The 17,766-nt window shown below is 47.7% G+C and overlaps 1 pseudogene; it reads right to left on the reverse strand.

Annotated features, from left to right (window-relative positions):
• Positions 1 to 586: 586 nt before the first annotated feature.
• Positions 587 to 17,766, reverse strand: part of LOC123275645 (olfactory receptor 2T8-like) — a 57,797-nt pseudogene continuing 40,617 nt past the window's right edge.

Consider the following 17,766-nt stretch of genomic DNA (forward strand, 5'->3'; position numbering starts at 1 on the left):
ATCTCCTTCCTGCCCCATCCACAGGGGTCTCTGAACCCCAGGATGGCCTTACCATAGCCTCAGTTCCTAGGATGCCCTCAGGATGTTCCCGGCTCCCTCACACACCCCTCCTCCCAGATCTCCAGCCCCAGGTTACCTTCAGGAGCAGTCTCATGCTCACGTGCTGCTCTCCCCTGCACCACTTCTTAAAGGTGTAGGATCTCTCCCTGGGGGAGTGGGGAAAGAAAGAAAGAAAGACTATGGGATGGTTGAAGGGCAAATCCCATTTGTTTTAGATCCCAAAAGATCCAAACAGCCTGGGGCCTGGATGAGGGATTTCACTGGGTTGCTCTGAGCCCCGAGGTCCCCATGGGACTGGGGAGGGGCCTCTCCTGTTGTCACCTGGGGCCTCCATTCCCATATCTACCACACAGATCTGTTTTGAACACTCTTGGTTTCAGTTGGATGGAGATTTCTGTTGCTGCAAAGGAAACACTTGAGAATCTCCAACTGGGCTCAAGTCAGGATCTGATATTGAAGGAAATGAGTTCCTGGGCAGAACCGCTGGCCTAAGGGCCCTGAGAGGCTCAGAGACCCAGGAACTGGATCAGTCTGTGTCCCAGGCATTCACTGTCTCCCAGGTGGTCTCAGCTGACTGCGGGGGCCATGGCGACCCATTGCCGGCTGCCAGGTCCACCTCCCCCTCGTGGTGCTTGGATAGAGAGCAGCCTACCCACCTGGATACTTGTCCCCAGGTGTCTTTGAGACGCTTAATGGCAGGGCTCTGCAGAGCAGAAAGGATCATGTGGAACGATGAGAAATTTCTGAGGCCTAGGCACCCCTGGGGAAGGGAAGAGATTGAGCTGTGAGTGGGGGCTGGAGCTCTCCAGCTCTGGATTCTGTCCCCTCATGGACTTCTCCTGTCCTGGATGAGACAGATGCCCAGGAAACCCAGGGAGGGCACACCTGGGACCTGAGGAGTAACACTGCCAGGCACAAGGATTTTTAGCTGAACACAAGGAAGGAGCACAGGAAAGAAGTGAGCTTGCCACCACCAGGACTTCAAGTCAAGGTCAGTGTGGCCCTGGCAGGAGTGTCTAGGACCAGTGCAGGGATTCAGACCACAGACTTCAATATCGACAGCTGAGAAACAAGAGGCAATTCCCATGATTCCAGACAGGGCCTCCATGGGCCTCCCATGACTTACCTCGGCCACATGAATCCACAGCTCCACCACCCTGGCCCTGTCCTGCGTTGTCATGCCCAGGGCCCTGAGGCACGTATCGATGACACTGTTGGCCAATGTGTTCCTGTGTGCCACAGTGTCACGGATGGTGGGTGCCAGGTACTTGTGGTCCCTGCTGTCTCGCTGGGACCAGATGGAGCCCAGGCAGTGGGCAGGCACCAAATTCTTGAACAGCTCCTGAGGAAGATTCAGAGTGTTGCCAACACTGCCTCACCCCAGCCCGGCATCCATGGTCCCCCACAGTCCCAGGTGGGTTGAGGACAGAGCGGGAGCTCAGGAAGCAGAGGATGTGATCTCTGAGGTGTGTGGGATTCCCTGGGTTTTGTCTATGTCCACTGAAGGTGTCAGCACAAGATGACCCGGGACACAGTGCTGTGCAGAAGGGAGGGCATTTGCTCCCAGCCCCATCTCACTTCCTCCAAGCTCTGGAACACAGCCCTCACCGGCCCACCCCAAGGGACATCTTCCACCCATCGCAGTCCCCCTCGGGTCCCACTCCCCATTCCCATGCACATTCCCCCGAGGCAGGGAGAAGCATCGGCTTTATGTGATTGTCTCCGATGGAGTCAGTACACATCACATGCTTGATGTGTGCTGAGGATTTGAAGGCCCCCTGGGCACACGCGTGATAGGCCCAAGGACCTGGCAGCACTTCCGTGAGCTCCCTCCTGCACCAAAGGGCCAGACCCTGCCCAACTTCCTCTCTGTTCCACCTCATTCATCGGCACAGCCACCCCGTGCAGCAGGTGCCCTTAGTGTCTGGCTCTGCTGTGCACGTGTGGACAGCGAGCGCTTGGGGTTAAGAAAGTGCCCAAGTCACAGTGTTGGTAAGGGGCAGGGGCAGGAATGTGGACCCAGATCATCATATTTTGGATCAGGGAATGGCAGGTGTGGGGCAGCTCATGGCACAGGAAGGCAGGGCCCCCCTTCCCTGCAAGCCCCGCTGCTCACCGCCTCCATGCTTGTCAGCTGCTCTGCCACCAGCCGGGGAGGGAAGTCCAAGATATTTGACTTCTCCTCCCTCAGCTGGTTTTCGGTGGTCACAGCCCAGGGTCCAGTGGACTCTAGTTCAGGAGCTGGCACTGGGGCTGAAGTTAATGGTGCCCCTTCCTCCAGCCCTGTAGGGTCCGATGCAGGTGATGCTGGCTCCAGCTCTGCCATGGGTGGTGGGGCTGGAGCTGAAGATGGCTCTAGCCCAGGGGCTGGTTCTGGCTCTGGCTCTGGCTCTGGATGTGGCAGGAGCTTTGGAGCTGGCTCTGCAGCAGGATAAGGAGAAAGTTTCACCCACACACCTGACAGTTTCTGTGCCTTTCCAAAGACAGGAAGGACTCCACTGCCTTTAAGGGAACTCTAGCCCATGAACCTCAACACAGACAGTCTTCCCAGACTCCAGTCCCCTCACCTTTCTGTTTAGCCTCAATGGCCTTGAGGTGCTCCAGGTGGCCTGGCAGAAGGTAGGCATGGCCCTCCACATGTGAGCCATCAAAGCTGACGTGCAGAGTGGCCAGCTGCAGGGTCCAGCATGGAAACCGCAGAGGCTCCCTGCAATCCTGCCCTTGGCCCAGCCAGGTTCCCAGCAGGAAATAGCACTGCGGGGAGGCAGATGGGCCAGAGAGTCAGTGGCCCGGCCTTTCCTTAAACACTGCCCGCCCAAGGCACTCTTGTTAGCATCTGGGCCCCTGTGCCATCCCCTCCCCCTCCAGAGGAGGGGCCCATCCCAGCCCTGAGCCCCGGCTGGCTGACCTGGCAGTGGCAGGCCTGCTCACCTAGCAGGCTGAACACAGAGTCTGTGAGAGTCTCTTGTTCCCACCGACACTCTCCTCCCCAAGGGTCTGGACACAGCCCACCCAAGCCCTCCATGTATGTGAGTCACTGGAATGAAGACTCCAGCAGATCTGTGAGCAGCTTGCTCACGCACCTCCTACTATGGACCTGCTGGTGGCGCTCACAAGTGGTGGATGTGGAGAAAGGGAGGCACAAGGAGCTGGGACTCTGCTGGGATTGGGTCTCTAGGAAGCAACTCAGCCCAGCCTCCCAACCGGTTCTCAGGGGGCCTGGGACCCATAGATAGCTCTCTTTGAGTCCAGTCCTGCTGGAGTGGAAGCCACCAGAACTCAGCCTTCCCATGGGAATCACAAGATGGGTGAGATGCAGGGGTCTCCCAGGCCTGACCCGGCCACAACCTCCATCCTCTCCCCTCACCCTATTTGCTAGAGACAGGAGGCCCTCCGTCTGCACTCAAAGACCGCTCACTTTGGGAGGTGGTGCTGTCCTCCAGCATCCCGCACACAATGGGCCAAGCTGCCTCCATGTGTCCCAAAGGGGATGAGGGCATCGCCCAGGATGGAGGGTAGATGGGACCTAGGAATGATGTCAAGTGTGACTGACTCAGATTAGAGGGGAGGCCCAGGGAGGCTGTCTGCTTCATTTATTGAGTGACACTTAGTGTATCCAGATGCCCTGCACACAGTATGTCCTTCATAGACATTGTTAAATGAACTCCAACCAGATCCACCCCAGGTGTCTGAGTAGGCCTGGGGCCCTCTCTAGGTCCAGTGGGTCAGAACTGAGAACCGCCCAAACTGGGGGCTGAGGGACATCCCCTCTAACTTCCTGAGGCTTCATCGGACCCTGACCCGGAGGGAAATGTTATGTGGCCACCTCACCCATCCCAGGTCTGGAAACAGTGTACAGGGCAGTGACACGTTCTGAGAATCCCTTTGACTTCCAAAACACGCTGATGGTTATCTCTCTTACATTAAAGGAAGTTTGGAGACCCTCATCATCGAGGTTCCATTTTCCAAAAAAGGCAAAATTCAAAGATACTCAGGGCCTATTGGGAAGTGACAACGACATCAACGTTTTCTCTAATCTTCCTAGGAAAATGCAAAGAGTGCCCTCCTATCCTCCTATGCAGCTGGTGGGGAGAAGCGGAAGTCCAGATTCCTTTGGGAATGGGACTGTGGGACACTCATGGGGGACAGCCCTGTTAGGGTCCCAGGAGAAAGGCAGTTTGAGGTTGGATTCTGGGCCTACCCTGGTCATCTCAGGGGCCTGGGTGGGAAGACCCCTCCGTGCCCACTCTCACCTCAGAGCAGCCCTGGTTATTGATGATGGTGCGGTGCAGCTGGTCCCTGTCCAGGGAGATGGAGTACCCGAAGCCATCTGCCAGCTCTTCGACCACCTCCTGTGTGCAGCTCTGCAAAAACAGTGCCCAAGAGGCAGGCCGGGAGGTCTGAGGGGCCTGCCTCGACTTGGCCACAGGAGGAAACCCCAGCACAGATCAGGTACCGAGCAGCATTTGCATAGACCTCCAGCCAGGGAGGGAATGAGATGACACCCGGATGGCTCGGGACTAACCTATGGGTAGAGGAGCTTGGTTCCCAGCACCCACTCTCCCATCCTGCTAGCCACCACCTAGGCTGGGAACATGACACACTGCCAGGCTTCCAACACTGAGCAAACAGCTCCTACCCAGGGTGCTCCCCACTCAGCCCCGCCGTCCCTCACTCACTCCCCTCTGACACACAAGTAGGCTCAAAGGGGTGTGGGGGTGGCATCCAGTTTTGACCTAACCCCGATGGCCAGCCCTGTGTTACCTGAGAGCTCATCCTGACAAATGACCAGACGCGGTGCAGGTGAGGGCCAAGCCAGTGTCTATAGTGACTGAAAAGGCTCTTTGTCTTGGCTTTCCTGAAGACAGAGCCTCCACAACTCGGGAGACAACAGGAAAACATGCTGTTCTCTTGAACGTCTCCACTCAAGTGAGCTCGATAGGATGCTATGTCTAGAATGTGGGCGCCTGGAGACCAGTGTGCTAAGTTCTGTTGGGGTCTATCTCCAAGGAAGTGAGGTCACTTCCTCTGAGTTCCCATACCTTGGCCCCTTCTTCAATCACACCCACCCAAAACCCCTCTGGGATCTTGGCTACTCACCCTCCTTGCCCATGTCATCTCCATGACTGCACACAAATACCCATCACAGTGCCCCACACAGGACCTTGAGATGGAACCAGGGTTCCAGCTTGAGGACATGCAGCTGAGTTCCAACCTCTTTTTTCCTACAAGCTCTGTGTCCTAGAAACGCCATTGTGCCTCCCAGGGCCTCCTCAATCACCCAACCTGCACGATGGGGACGATGCTGGAAATAGCTCCCTCAGGACGTCCTCAGGTGTAGAAGAGACAATAGCGACAACACCTGTGGTCTGGTTTGCTTGTGTCTGATGCACACTCTTAGAGATGAAAGAATGACAAGAAGGGATGGGATGTAGTGTGGAGTACCCCTCAAAACAGGCCTGGGTTCCAGCTGTGTGACCTTGAGAAAGTCACTGCCCCTCTGGGCCTCTTTTCCAGGTCTGCATAGAGGGAATGATTGGCCAACAAACAGGCAGGATCTCAGATTTTCAGCCCCTGCTTCAGAGAGACGTTGAGGCAGAAGCACCCAGCCAAGCTGTGCCCCCTTCCTGGCACACAGAATTTGTGAGATGTTAAGGATTTGTACTTTTTGGGCACAAGCTCTTGGAGCAATGTCGTCAGAGAGCGATGGCAAAAAGCACAGCCTACCAGATCCCAGGACCCGTCCCTGCCGTGGCCCCATCTGCCCTCTGCTCCCTTCTCAGGCTCCTTCTCACCACACCCCCACCTTTCTGCCCTTCTCTGGTCACACTCACTTCTTCCTGTGAGTCTCTGCACCAGTGGTGCCTTCTCCCTGACACTCAAACTGTTCCCAGACACAGGCAGGCATGCCTCTCATCTTTCACTCTGCTCACAGCAAATGTCACCTCATTTCCAGCTCTGCACCTTTAAGAGGTGGAAATTAGGGGAAATTCAGATATTTCCATTCACTGGCATGAAACCTTGCATGGTCTCCTCTTTGACTTAGAATCAGACCCAAGTGCCTCGTGTCGGCCTATGTGGTGGGCAGCCTCCACCATGGCTCCTGGTGCTCACTGCCTTCTGCTGTGCACGTCCTTGTGGAACCACAAGTGGTCAGGAACTGCCTTCTGAATAGAATGCAGCCAAGGTCATGGGATGGCCTGCAACCCAGGGTTAAGAACAAAAAGCCTGGCCCTTCCTTCTTACTCATTGGCTTTAGTCCCCTCCCTCTTTCTCTCCTTCTGTTTCCATCTCTCTCTCCAGTTCTTATATCTCTGGAACTGGGGGAGCAAGTGTGCATGTTTTCAGTTGTCCTATGAAGATGCTCCATAGGAGAGAATGGAGGGAATGATCGGCCAACAGACAGGCAGGAACTCAGACTTTCAGTCCAAACAAACCCCGTCAACATGCATGTGAGTGAACTTGGGAGCAGACCTTCCACGAGTTGAGCTGCAATAGAGCCGCAGCCCCTGCTTCACGGAGACATTGAGGCAGAGGCACCCAGCTAAGCTGTGCCCCATTCCTGGCACACAGAATTTGTGAGATGTTAAGGATTTGTATTTTCTAGGTGCAATGTCTTAGAGCAGTGTCATCAGAGAGCGACGGGAAAAGCACAGTCTGTCAGTTCCTGCCCTCTGGCCCTGCCTGTCCCCATCTACCCTCCTCTCTCTTCTCAGGCTCCTTCCAGCTACACTGCCATCTTTCTGACATTGTCTGGTCAGACCCACTTCTTCCTGTGAGCCTCTGCGCCAGTGGTGCCTTCTCCCTGACGCTCAAACTGTTCCCAGACACAGGCAGGCGTGCCTCTCATCTGGCACCCTGCTCACAGCAAATGTCACCCCTATGATGCCTTTCAGAGCCTCCCAGGCACAGGCTCCACTGTCACAGGTCTCCCACCTGCAAGGGCATCTCATGATGTCCTCCTTCTTGGTCTCATCTGGATAAAGTGAGTCCATGAAGGAGGGCTTTCTGATTGGTGGATGAGGAGGTAGATTCTTCCGGTTTCATCAGGATCATGGCTGTCTCTTCTGGGCTGAATGTTTCCCCTCCCAAGTCTATTGTGAAAGTAAACTCTCATTCCCTTGCTTTCAAGGGTCTGGTTTCCCCAAGAACACAGGGAGACTCCCATCTCCCTGGAATACGGCACCAGCCCCTACAACCAAAGCCTGAAAATTAGCACCCAGCTTGAAACACCACCAGATCCTGAAGTCAATTCCTGCTGAGGCCCCCCATCCATTTTGTAACCACATAGTAACTCCTGAGCTCACCTTTCCCCTGAGACACAGCTCCCAGCCTGCCCTTGGCTTCTTACAGGAACAGTGGGATTTCCCAGAAGCACTCCCAGCCTGGGCAAGAAATGTTTTGAAATGTTCTCTATGTATTTTCCAGGACATGGGATATGGGGAGAAGTCATTTTGGTTGTGTATGTGCAAGAGTTTTGATGCAGATAGCATCTTTTTCAGACAGAGATCAAAGAGTGGGGCTACTGGGTGTAACAAGAAAATGGATACGCTGAGCCATCGTCTTCATGGTGTGAAGTCTTAGAGAGCAAAGAACATGATTAAGAGAAGAGAATATGGAGCCAACATCTTATGTTCAAATTCCACCTCAATCACTTCCTAGATATTGGTAAAGGGCAAAGTACTTACCTCATTGGTGCCTCAGTTTCTTCATCTGTTGTTGGCAAGAAGGATAAGCGTACCTAATTTGTGAGGATATGGAGAGTGCTAAAGGAGTCAATGTTTCAAAACACTTGCAACATCCAGCACATTGCATGCCCTGCACGCATACATTATAAATGAAATGTAAATGTTCCTCTGACGCTATCTGTTTGCTCCAGACAGGAGACTAGGGGCTGGAAGGATGTAGACAGCACTCCCTGAGACAGGATGAATCGATGAATGAACAACACTGTTGATGGCATTACCAATGGCACATCCGCCTCCCTATGGACATTCCCAAGCACAATCACACCCAAGCATCCCTCCTCTGTCCTGCATCATCTTCTGGGATTCTATCCAGGAATCACGGGGGCTTCTTGAACCCTGGGACCCACACCCACCACAGGTTCTCTTCTCTCTGGCAGCAAACCCCAGGCCTTGTCCTAATGGCTGCAGCCCACAGGCTCTGAACTCAGATCCTTTTCTTCACTTGAGGGAGACATGCCATTCCCAGAGCTGGGCACACAGAGTGTCAGCCTTGGAGGAAATGCCACCCTGGCCAGCGGCTGGTGGAAGAGCGCTGTGACAGAGTAGGATTTGGAGAGAGTCCTCCAGGTGTGGTCAGAAGGGGCCCAGCCAGGGCATTTGTCAGCAAGGTCTGGTTGGTGGACCTTGGTGGCAAAAGAGTGGTGGGGGCAGCATGTTTTAGAGGTCCTGGCATGAGACAATCCACAGGATGGTCATGAAGTCAGAATCAGCCTAATGAGGTCCAGCTCAATCTACTGTCATCTGTTCCCTGACTGGCTCACTAATCCAGGAGTGATTTACAAGGGGGATATTTGTGTTCTACCATCTTTTCGTTGATTGGCAGGAGCTAGTATTCTTTACAAAACTTTTGTGTTTTCACATAGGAAAGGATAGGTGAGTTCTGTAACAACCCTTCTTGCAAAGTTCTCACTAACGTATTGAGTCTCTAACAGAATCCACCGCTGGGAACTTCACAAAAGATTCTGACCTTTACTCTCTGGTTTTAGATCTTCCTGATTGGTAAATTTTCTTGACTCCTGACTCCTTTCCTGAGGTTCGTCCACTTAGAACAATGTAGGACTGCAACCTCTTGCTACTTGAGAAGTAGTGGTTCAACTCTATGATGATGTTGGTCTTACTTTCTAAGTGTGTGTGTGTGTATGTATGTGTGTATGAGACTGTTTTCTGCATCTTGCCACGTGGGTCAGATTGACTCCTTTCCTTGGAAAAGTTGTCCCTAACTACTTTCTCTGGGCTTTATTTTCATGGCTTGAACAGTGCTGTCCAACAGTAGAATTTCACACTCTATCTTATGAAATTTAAACTTTTTTAAAATACTCACATTTAAAAAAGTAAAAATAAACAAGTGAAACTAATTTTAATGGTATATTTAAACCCATTATAACCAAGATATTACCATTTGTCCAGGCAATCTATATAAAAATTAATAGTGAGATAGTTCACATTTTTTTATTGGGATCTAAAAATCCATTTACAGCACAGTCTTCATTTGCAAATTGAAATTTTCTACATATTCAGTTTCTGTGTCCCCCAAATCAGAACCTGGGCTGACTTGTTAGAGAGGAAATAAAGCAGAACAGGCATAAGTAACGATCACTGTCAATCCAGCTCAGCATGAACACTCACCACTGACAAAATGGCTGTCCCTGAGCAGGGAGTAGAGGCCCCTCGGGGTGACACGGTGAGTCAGCTGGTTAAGCTCCCAGGAATGCTGCTGTCACCTGGTGTCTCTGTCATACTCTCCATCACGAGCCATGGGGTCAGGGTGGTAGGTGCAGACAGCTTCCACGCTGGTGGCTGCCCCATCGTCTGCAGGCCTGGGGAGAGAGGAATGTGAGGACTCTAGAGAGATGTCCTGAATCCTCTGATAATGGGGGCCAGAGGGAGGGAGGAGCAAATTGGCAGTCAGTGGGAAGAGTGAAAACTGGGGTGGTCACCAAAAGTGTTCATGACTCTCAAATGCTCAGAAAAAGGGACTTCCCTGAGGGAGATCAGTCTACAGCCCAAGACAAGGGGCCCAGGCTGCTCTTCTTGAACAAGGATCCAAGCAGGGGAGGAGGCAGGAGGAGGACGAGCAGGAGAGACAGCAGGTGGGGTGCGGCTGGCTGGGACTCATCCTACCAGGAGCTGCTGGCACCAGGGTCTCATCAGGTGCTGCAGGACTCTCTCGGTGGAGTTCAATGTGGCTGAGCCCTTGCTCATGTCTGTCAAATACTGGATGTTGGAGATGGTGGAACTGAGTGTGAGGACCTTCAGGTCGTGCCCCTTGGCTGCAAGAAGAGAGGGAGAGAGACAGCCATCCCTGAGAGCTGGCCTGGGACCAGATCAGAGTCCTGAACTCAGTATCATCTGCTGCCTTTGCTCCCAGTGGAACCACCACCCAATGCTGTGCTCATCCAAGTTGAAGCCAGCATATCTCTCAGCTCCTCCTCCCTCACCTGCCAGTAACACCAATTGCACTTACAGATTGCTCCTCAATGCATTCCTTCTGTTCATTCACGTCCCAGGTAGGTCTTATCTTTTCTCACCGGAACCAACACCCTAACATGCTCACTGGATGCATTGTCTAAAGGATGTTCTCTGCCTTGAACATTAGAAGCATTTTTCTGAAATGAAGATCTCACTAGAATACTACTGCTCTAGCATCACCCATGGCTCCCTAAGGCCTTCAGAGTTAAGTTCAAACTTCTTGACCTGGCACTCAAAGCCCTTGCACATCTGGCTCCTGCTGACTCTTCAGCCTCATTGATGCATTCACTCTGAGTTTGGCTTTGTGCTTCAGGCAAACCAAATTCCTGTCAATTCTCCCATCCACTATGCTGTTTTTGCCGACAGGGCCATTGCTCATGCAATTTCCTCTCCCAGGAACATGCTCCACACCTTATTTCCCTATATAACTCCTACTCCTTCTTAAAGACCCCAATTGGGCAAAACTTCCTCCAGAGAGCCCTTCCCACCCAAAGGATGCCAGGTGCTTCTCCTCAAAACATCCCACCTTGTATTAGAATTTTCTGTGACTTTCACAAGACCAGGGGCTCTCTGAGGGCTGCATCAGATTGAAATATTGGTATAATCCTTGTGATCAGCATGCTTGCCCTCAAAGCAGAATTGCACACCTTGGCTTCCCACCTGCCCAGTAAGAATTGGTCAGTTGAGGTGTGGGGCTGGAGAGCTCCTCTGGGGAAGGAAGAGGGGCCCCCTAGGCCTGTGGTGTCCTCTGGTTGCTCAAGCAATGAGGAAGTAGGCAGGAACATGCTGCCTGGCTCAGGAGCTGTGGAAAGGGCTGTCGTCTGGGAGAGACAGAGACCCCACAAAGTGGGTGAAGCCCCACAGGCTCATCTGCACTCCAACAGTGGCTGTCCCAGGACAACCATTCACAGGTGAGCCATAAATGTGAGTGACAGAAGGAGGGGTTGTGTGAGTAGAGGGATGTTCGAGCCTGTGAGTGAGATGAACCCAAGAGAGACAGTGTGCTTGAAGAAGAGAGAGACGCAACAAAGAGATAGGTAGAGGCACAGATAGAGGGGATACCTGGATGGACAGAGGAAGAGCGGACAAATGGAGGGTCACAGGGAAAGCAGGAAGAACAAAGACAAGGAAGAGAAGTTGGAGAGATGGGAGGAAAGAGGATGGAAGGAGAGAAGAAGGACAAACAGGCGAACAGGCAGGAGGACAGTTGGACAGATTGATACCTGGACAGATGCTCGGGTGGATAGATGGAAGGAAGGAAGGAAGGAAAGAATGGAGGGAAGGAGGGAGGAATGAAGGATAGAAGGAAGAGAGGAAGGAAGGAGTCTGAGAGGAGGGAGAACTGAGAAAGTCACCTGCCCAAGTTCAGAGGGTGCTTTAAAGGGAGGTTAAGGCTGAGAATACAGGACCCCTAACTCCCAGGCTTGTGTCCACCTGTCCCAATGCTACCTGTTATTACTCGTAGAGATGAGCATATGGATGTAAAAGAAACCTTGACCCCTATCCTCACAATACACAAAACTCAATTCCTGGACACTTTGACCTAAAGGGGAAAGGTAAAATAATGAAACTTCTAGAAGACAAATAAGAAAACATCCTCGGGACCACAGGGTAGAAAAAACTTCTCAAAGAAGACACACACACACACACACACACTCCATAAAAGAAATATCAGTAAACTAGGATTCATTAAAATTTAGGCTTTCGGTTCATCATCGGACACATTACAAGAGGGAATTTGCAAGTCACAGGATGCAAAGAGATTGTCCCAGTTCCAATATTCAACAAAGGATTCACATGCGGAACACAGAAAATCTTCAGCATATTTATTAGATAAAATGCAGTGAAAGAGATACATATTAATGCTGGTTATTTTAATGAGCCACATTTATTTTACAAGGACAGTGAACAAAGCAATCTGAAAAGCAGGGGGTGAAAAACGAACTGTAGATAAACAGAATCCCAGGAGGGTTTGGAAAAAGCAATAGAAGCCCCTTACATAACAGTTCATTGGCCTTAGAAAAGGAAAGTACTACTGGATTCTGTTAGGAAGTCAGAAAGATTGAAAGATCTAGTGGCTTCATTGGAAAAATAAGACAGGAAAAAATAACTATGATAGTTATTTGATTTTCCTCCAAATGACTTTATCCCTTAGAGAGCAAGGCACTTTCCTTTTCAATTATCAACACATCAAAGTTTAATTTCCCTCCATTTAGCCTTTTTTGTGGCCATAGGTTAGAAGCAGCAAAGGGGCTTAGCAGGCTGAACCAGTCTGCAGACATACTCTGTCCTGTTCCACACTGGCTCACACACGTGCAAAGTGGGCGCTTCTCACAGGGGAAAAGCCTGCTGGGCTGAGGGGCAGCCACCCCTTGGACCCTGTTTGTTGGCACCATTGGAAATTTCTCCTGAGCCCCTACTCAAAAAGGAAGTGGGTGGGGGGTAGAATTAGAAGGCCATATATTTGAAGGAAATAGAAGAAAATATTTCATTGAGAGTAATAAATATTGCTTTTCAGAAGTCATGTGTATGTTGAAAGTCTATGTCTTAAGGTACCACAATGAAACAATGTACACCTCATCTTCTCCCTCTTTTATCTGAGCATAAGGTTAAAATCCATGAAATTCCTAAGCTTAAAAAAACACACAAAAATCACAAGGAAAGTTTTGGAGGTCATGGAGTGTTCAGCACTTGGTTGTGGTGACGATATGATGGGTGTATGCATATGTCCAAACTAATCAATACACATATAGAAAACGTGTGCATTTTTTGTCTATTACTCATACCTCAACAGAGATAAAAATTAAAATAAATTCCTAAGTTTACTTTTTGAGGGTGTATAAAAGTCAAAATTTCTAATAAAATTCAGATTGTTAATTTCTGAACATAAATAGCATTCCTGCTTTGATAGGTGACCCCACAACTCTCAAAAAAATCAAGAGCAGTTGCTACTGTCAATCTCAGTGGAAGTTATTTTCAACACCTCACCCCCTTCTTTACACCTCATTATTTAAAAACCAAGGAAATAGTCTTCAGCTTTTAAAATGAAGGAGTAAATGAGTCAGCTTGACATTATACTTTATTCAAGATTTAATGTTAAGTAAAGGAAATAACTGAGCATGAGCAGAATCCCTTCCATAACTCATCTTTTCTCCTATGCTGATAATAAAAATGACACTCTACTGAAACATAGTTTGCATGATATATTCTCAAGTAAATATACTTCACTGCTGGAGATTTGATTTCTTTTTTTTCTTTTTTTAATCAATAATTTACACAAAAAAATCAATTTAGGAGATAAAACGTTTGCTATTTAGAATTACTTCCTGATTGTAAGTTACTAGAAGTGTAACATGAAGTCAACGCTAAGGACGTTTTAAGTCCTTTAATTCATTTTGCCAACTTTCTTTTTTAGAAAATAATGTTAATATAGGACTTTAAGTTTGAGAAACCTGTTTCATGACACCCTAATCTGTTGAAGGATAATTTTGAGATTCTTATTCAATTTCTTCCTATTCATCTATAAAACTTATTTGGCGTCTTTCATCTTTTTAACATTTTCATCTTTTTAACTTTCGAAGGTTTAACTGTCCAAGAGACGATTTTTTAATGACAAGCTAACTGATGAATTTGTGCACCGACTGTTATTTTGAGACTGAATATACAAATGGACAAAGGCCAGATCATATATGACAGTATAACTCTGACCCCCAAAGTGGGGAGCAAACATCCCAAGAAGCCAAGTCACAGCCGCTGCAGCATTCAGCACAGAACAGTCAGCACTTGGTCAGTAACTGCCAGTTTCCAAAACTCTCGTTCTGCTTTCAACACAGGACTGCCAGAGAAAGCCACGTATGCTCCCTAAACCATCGCATAGGATGCCTGCCTTCTACTTAGTGACCTCCAGCTTCCCCATGTCAACAACTTCCAATCAGGCCACCCCTCCCCAACTTCCCTGACCTCTGCCACCCTCTCCCCTCCCTTTCCCTTCTCTCCTCTTCTTGTACATGCAACAATACTCTCCTGTCTCATTACAGTCTCTGCAATATTTTTAACTTGTGATAGAACAGTTCCTCCCTCAGAGTTCTTCCTGGTCCATATTTTCCTAGCTTAGCTTATGTGTTTATTTTTTCCATGTAGGATCATTTATCTAACTCAACAGAAAAGCTCGTTAAAATTTTTATTGGCATTATATTCAATTTATAAAGTAATGGGACTGACCATTTAATGAAACTTCCTAACTTAGAACATAGACTGACTTTCCATTTGCCAACTATTTTTAATTGATATTTATAGTGAGATCATTGTAGATTCCACACTGTTGTAAGGAATAACTCCAAAAGTTTACCCAGTTCCTTACAATGATAACATTCTGCAAAACTATAGGACGATACCACAGCCAGCTTGTTGGCATTGATACAATCCACTATCTTATTCAGATTTCTCCAGTTTTACTTGTACTAATTTGCTCCTGTGTATTTAGTTCTGTACAATTTTATCAGATGTGCAAGTTTGTGTATCCATCACAGCTAAAATCATGACTAATTTTATCACCACAAGGTATTCTTGTATTGCCTGTTAAAAAATAAATGGATGTTATTTTTTAGAGCAGTTTTACGTTTACAGCAAAATTTAATGAAATATACAGTGTTCTCATATAGTCCCTGCCCCCACATATGCATAACCTTTCTGTTGTCAATACCCCTCATCAGAGTAGTATACTTTTCACAATTGATGAACATACATAGGCACACCATTATCACTCAAAGTCCATAATTTACATTAAGGTTCACTCTTGGTGTCAGAGATCACTAGGGTATAACTCTGTGGCCCATTTCTGGATTCTCTACTCTATTCCATTGATTTTTGTAGCTGTCCTACAATGAAAATGATGATGCAGTGATTACACTATCTACAAGGCAATACTAAATATTGTTAAAGTGTTTACTGCCTCATTATTATTCCTGTCATGATTGTTTTAGCTACTCTCAGCTATGTGCCTTTCTATATAAATTTTAGAAAAAGGTGTCTCTGTCTACAAACTGTGGTGGAATTTGTATTAGAATAAGATTAGACCTTTAGATCAATTTGGGGATAATTGAGACCTGTACTCATTATTCTATCCAGTAACATGGTGAGGACTGCAGAATTCTCAGCACATAACAACTCCTTCCAAACCCCCACACCAGGAGGAGACTCAACCAAACTCTGGCGTGGCTTCTAGCAGCATAAGGCTGTGTAACCGGAATAACTCCAGCCCACCATTAAAATGCCTTCCTGAGAGCTTAAAGCTGACAGAAAAATTTGCTATTTATTTTAGTCAACACCCAATTATAGGCCTCTGATCCCCCTTCTTAGGGTATTTACTAAAGAGGGCTTACAACTGTCGATATGTATCTCTTACAATTCTCTAAAGGACCCAAGAGCCACTCCTTTGAAATACGATCATTAAGACAGATAGAGACTCTTTCTCTCAACTTCTGAGTGAGGATAGAATCCTAACTTTGATAACTGCAAAGTAACGAACACAGTGGGTCTAATCACAGTTACACTGACCAACCTTTGTCCTTTTTCACTTCTTTGACTCTACTGAGCCCCTGAACCCTCCTCCTTCATTCCCTCTTTAAAATTCTAAATTCACCTCCGTACAAATCTGAGTGCAGCTCAGCTTCTGTGAGCCGTTACTGAATAAAATCTGCTTTCACCACTTTAACTAATTTCTGCTGCATTTGTCTTTGACAATAGTAAGTCTCTCAATTTATTTGCATCTTCTTTAATTACTGTAATCGGTATTTTATAATTTTCAGCATCAGATCCTGTACACATGTTCTTGAATATATGCCTGAATATTTCATGTTCTTCGGAGTGGTTTTAAATAATACAGCATTTTCAAGTTTATCATCTGCAGGTTCATCATTAGTTGTAGAAATAAAATTGTCTTTTGTGTGTTGATCTTGTACTTGGTGAACTTTTTGTACTCATGTATTAGTTCTGATTTTTTTTTTTGTAGATTCCCAGAGTTTTTTTACACAGACAACAATGAAACTAGGAATGGTTATATTTTTTCCTTTCTAAACTCTATGGCTTTTATTTCCTTTACTTCTGTTATTGCCAGAAGCTTCAGTATTTTGTTGAATAAGAATAGTGAAAGTGGTATTGCTTTCCTTGTTCCTTATGATGGGGAGAATCATTTAGTCGTTCCCTGTTAAGCATGAAGTCAACTGTGCATTTTCTGTAGATGACCTTCAACAAGTGAAAGTAGTTTCCATGTATTTCAAACTTGCTAGAAAATTTTATGACAAACAGGAGTTGGATTTTATCAAATGTTTTCTCTACATCTCTTGCTTATTAACAAGTCTTGCCCTTAAACAAATAGACAGCCAGTTATTTCTCTGGCAAAAATTGGTTTATCTAGGATTAGCAAAGAATAGCCATTTGGAGTGAGCAACCATGGCAAGCCATGCAGGAGCACCCAGCAAGGAAGAGAGGAGAAGCTCTTTTATCTCAGAGTGGGGAAAACTGTGGGGGCTATTGGACACAGTCTTGAGGGCAGTGGCTTTTCATTGGCAGAGTTGTGACAGTCTCGCCTTGGCTTAGTTTCTGACTGGTCAGGAAGAAAAAGTCTTTATTCTTTCTGTTTCACTGTGCTTTTGACATAGGGCATGAGAACTCCCTCTATTAGCCTTCCAACACTATTTCAACTACGTTTCCGTTTATTAACTTTCACATGTCCCCATTTTGATTGCGATCTTTCTCTGAAAGCACTGTTGATCTGCAGTCAGATTTTTCCACTTTCAGTAGCCTCTCGTCCCTCGATGCCAGGAAGGACCTTCTCTGGGAGTCATGTCCCAGGTTGGAGGAAAAACACACAGATTGGAAACCTATTGTGGCCACATTTGAGGAACACGGAGTGAGAGGAGGGAGAACTCTCTGGCATTTTTTACCTGAAGTTTGCATGTTATCAAGATCATAGGCATTGGAGATGATCTGAAGTATCATGTCATCCTCAAAGGTTTGGCAGACAAACTTCCAAGAGACCTGGTCCAGACACCTTGGAAACCTTCGCATCAGATACTGTCTGCTTCCATTTGGAGAAATCTTTATTTTTAAGTCACCAAATGATGTACAGTTTCCCCCAGGGTTTGTGCTTTCTTCAGGTGTGTTGCATGAATCCAAGTCTTGAGTTTTGTGGCAAAAAGCTTGGCTAGCAGCACCCGATCAAGGAAAATACCATCATCTTGGTTGAGTCTTGTTAGTTTGAAATTTTTGGTAAATTGTTCCTTGTTTTCAAGTTGTTAAATTTATGAGAATGGAGCTGTTTATGTTATTTTCAATGGCTGAAGAACCTGCAGTGATCTATCCCTATAGTGTGTCTCAGGCCTTTGAGGGTGAAGAGGCTTCCCCAAAACTTTTTGAGGCAGAACCCTGTTTGCTGTTGGCCCCTAACATCTTGAGTGCATCTGGGTTGGGGAGGAGACAGAGACTTCCA

This window comes from Equus asinus, chromosome 23 (genome assembly GCF_041296235.1).
Source record: "Equus asinus isolate D_3611 breed Donkey chromosome 23, EquAss-T2T_v2, whole genome shotgun sequence".
In the NCBI taxonomy this organism is placed as follows: Eukaryota; Metazoa; Chordata; class Mammalia; order Perissodactyla; family Equidae; genus Equus; species Equus asinus.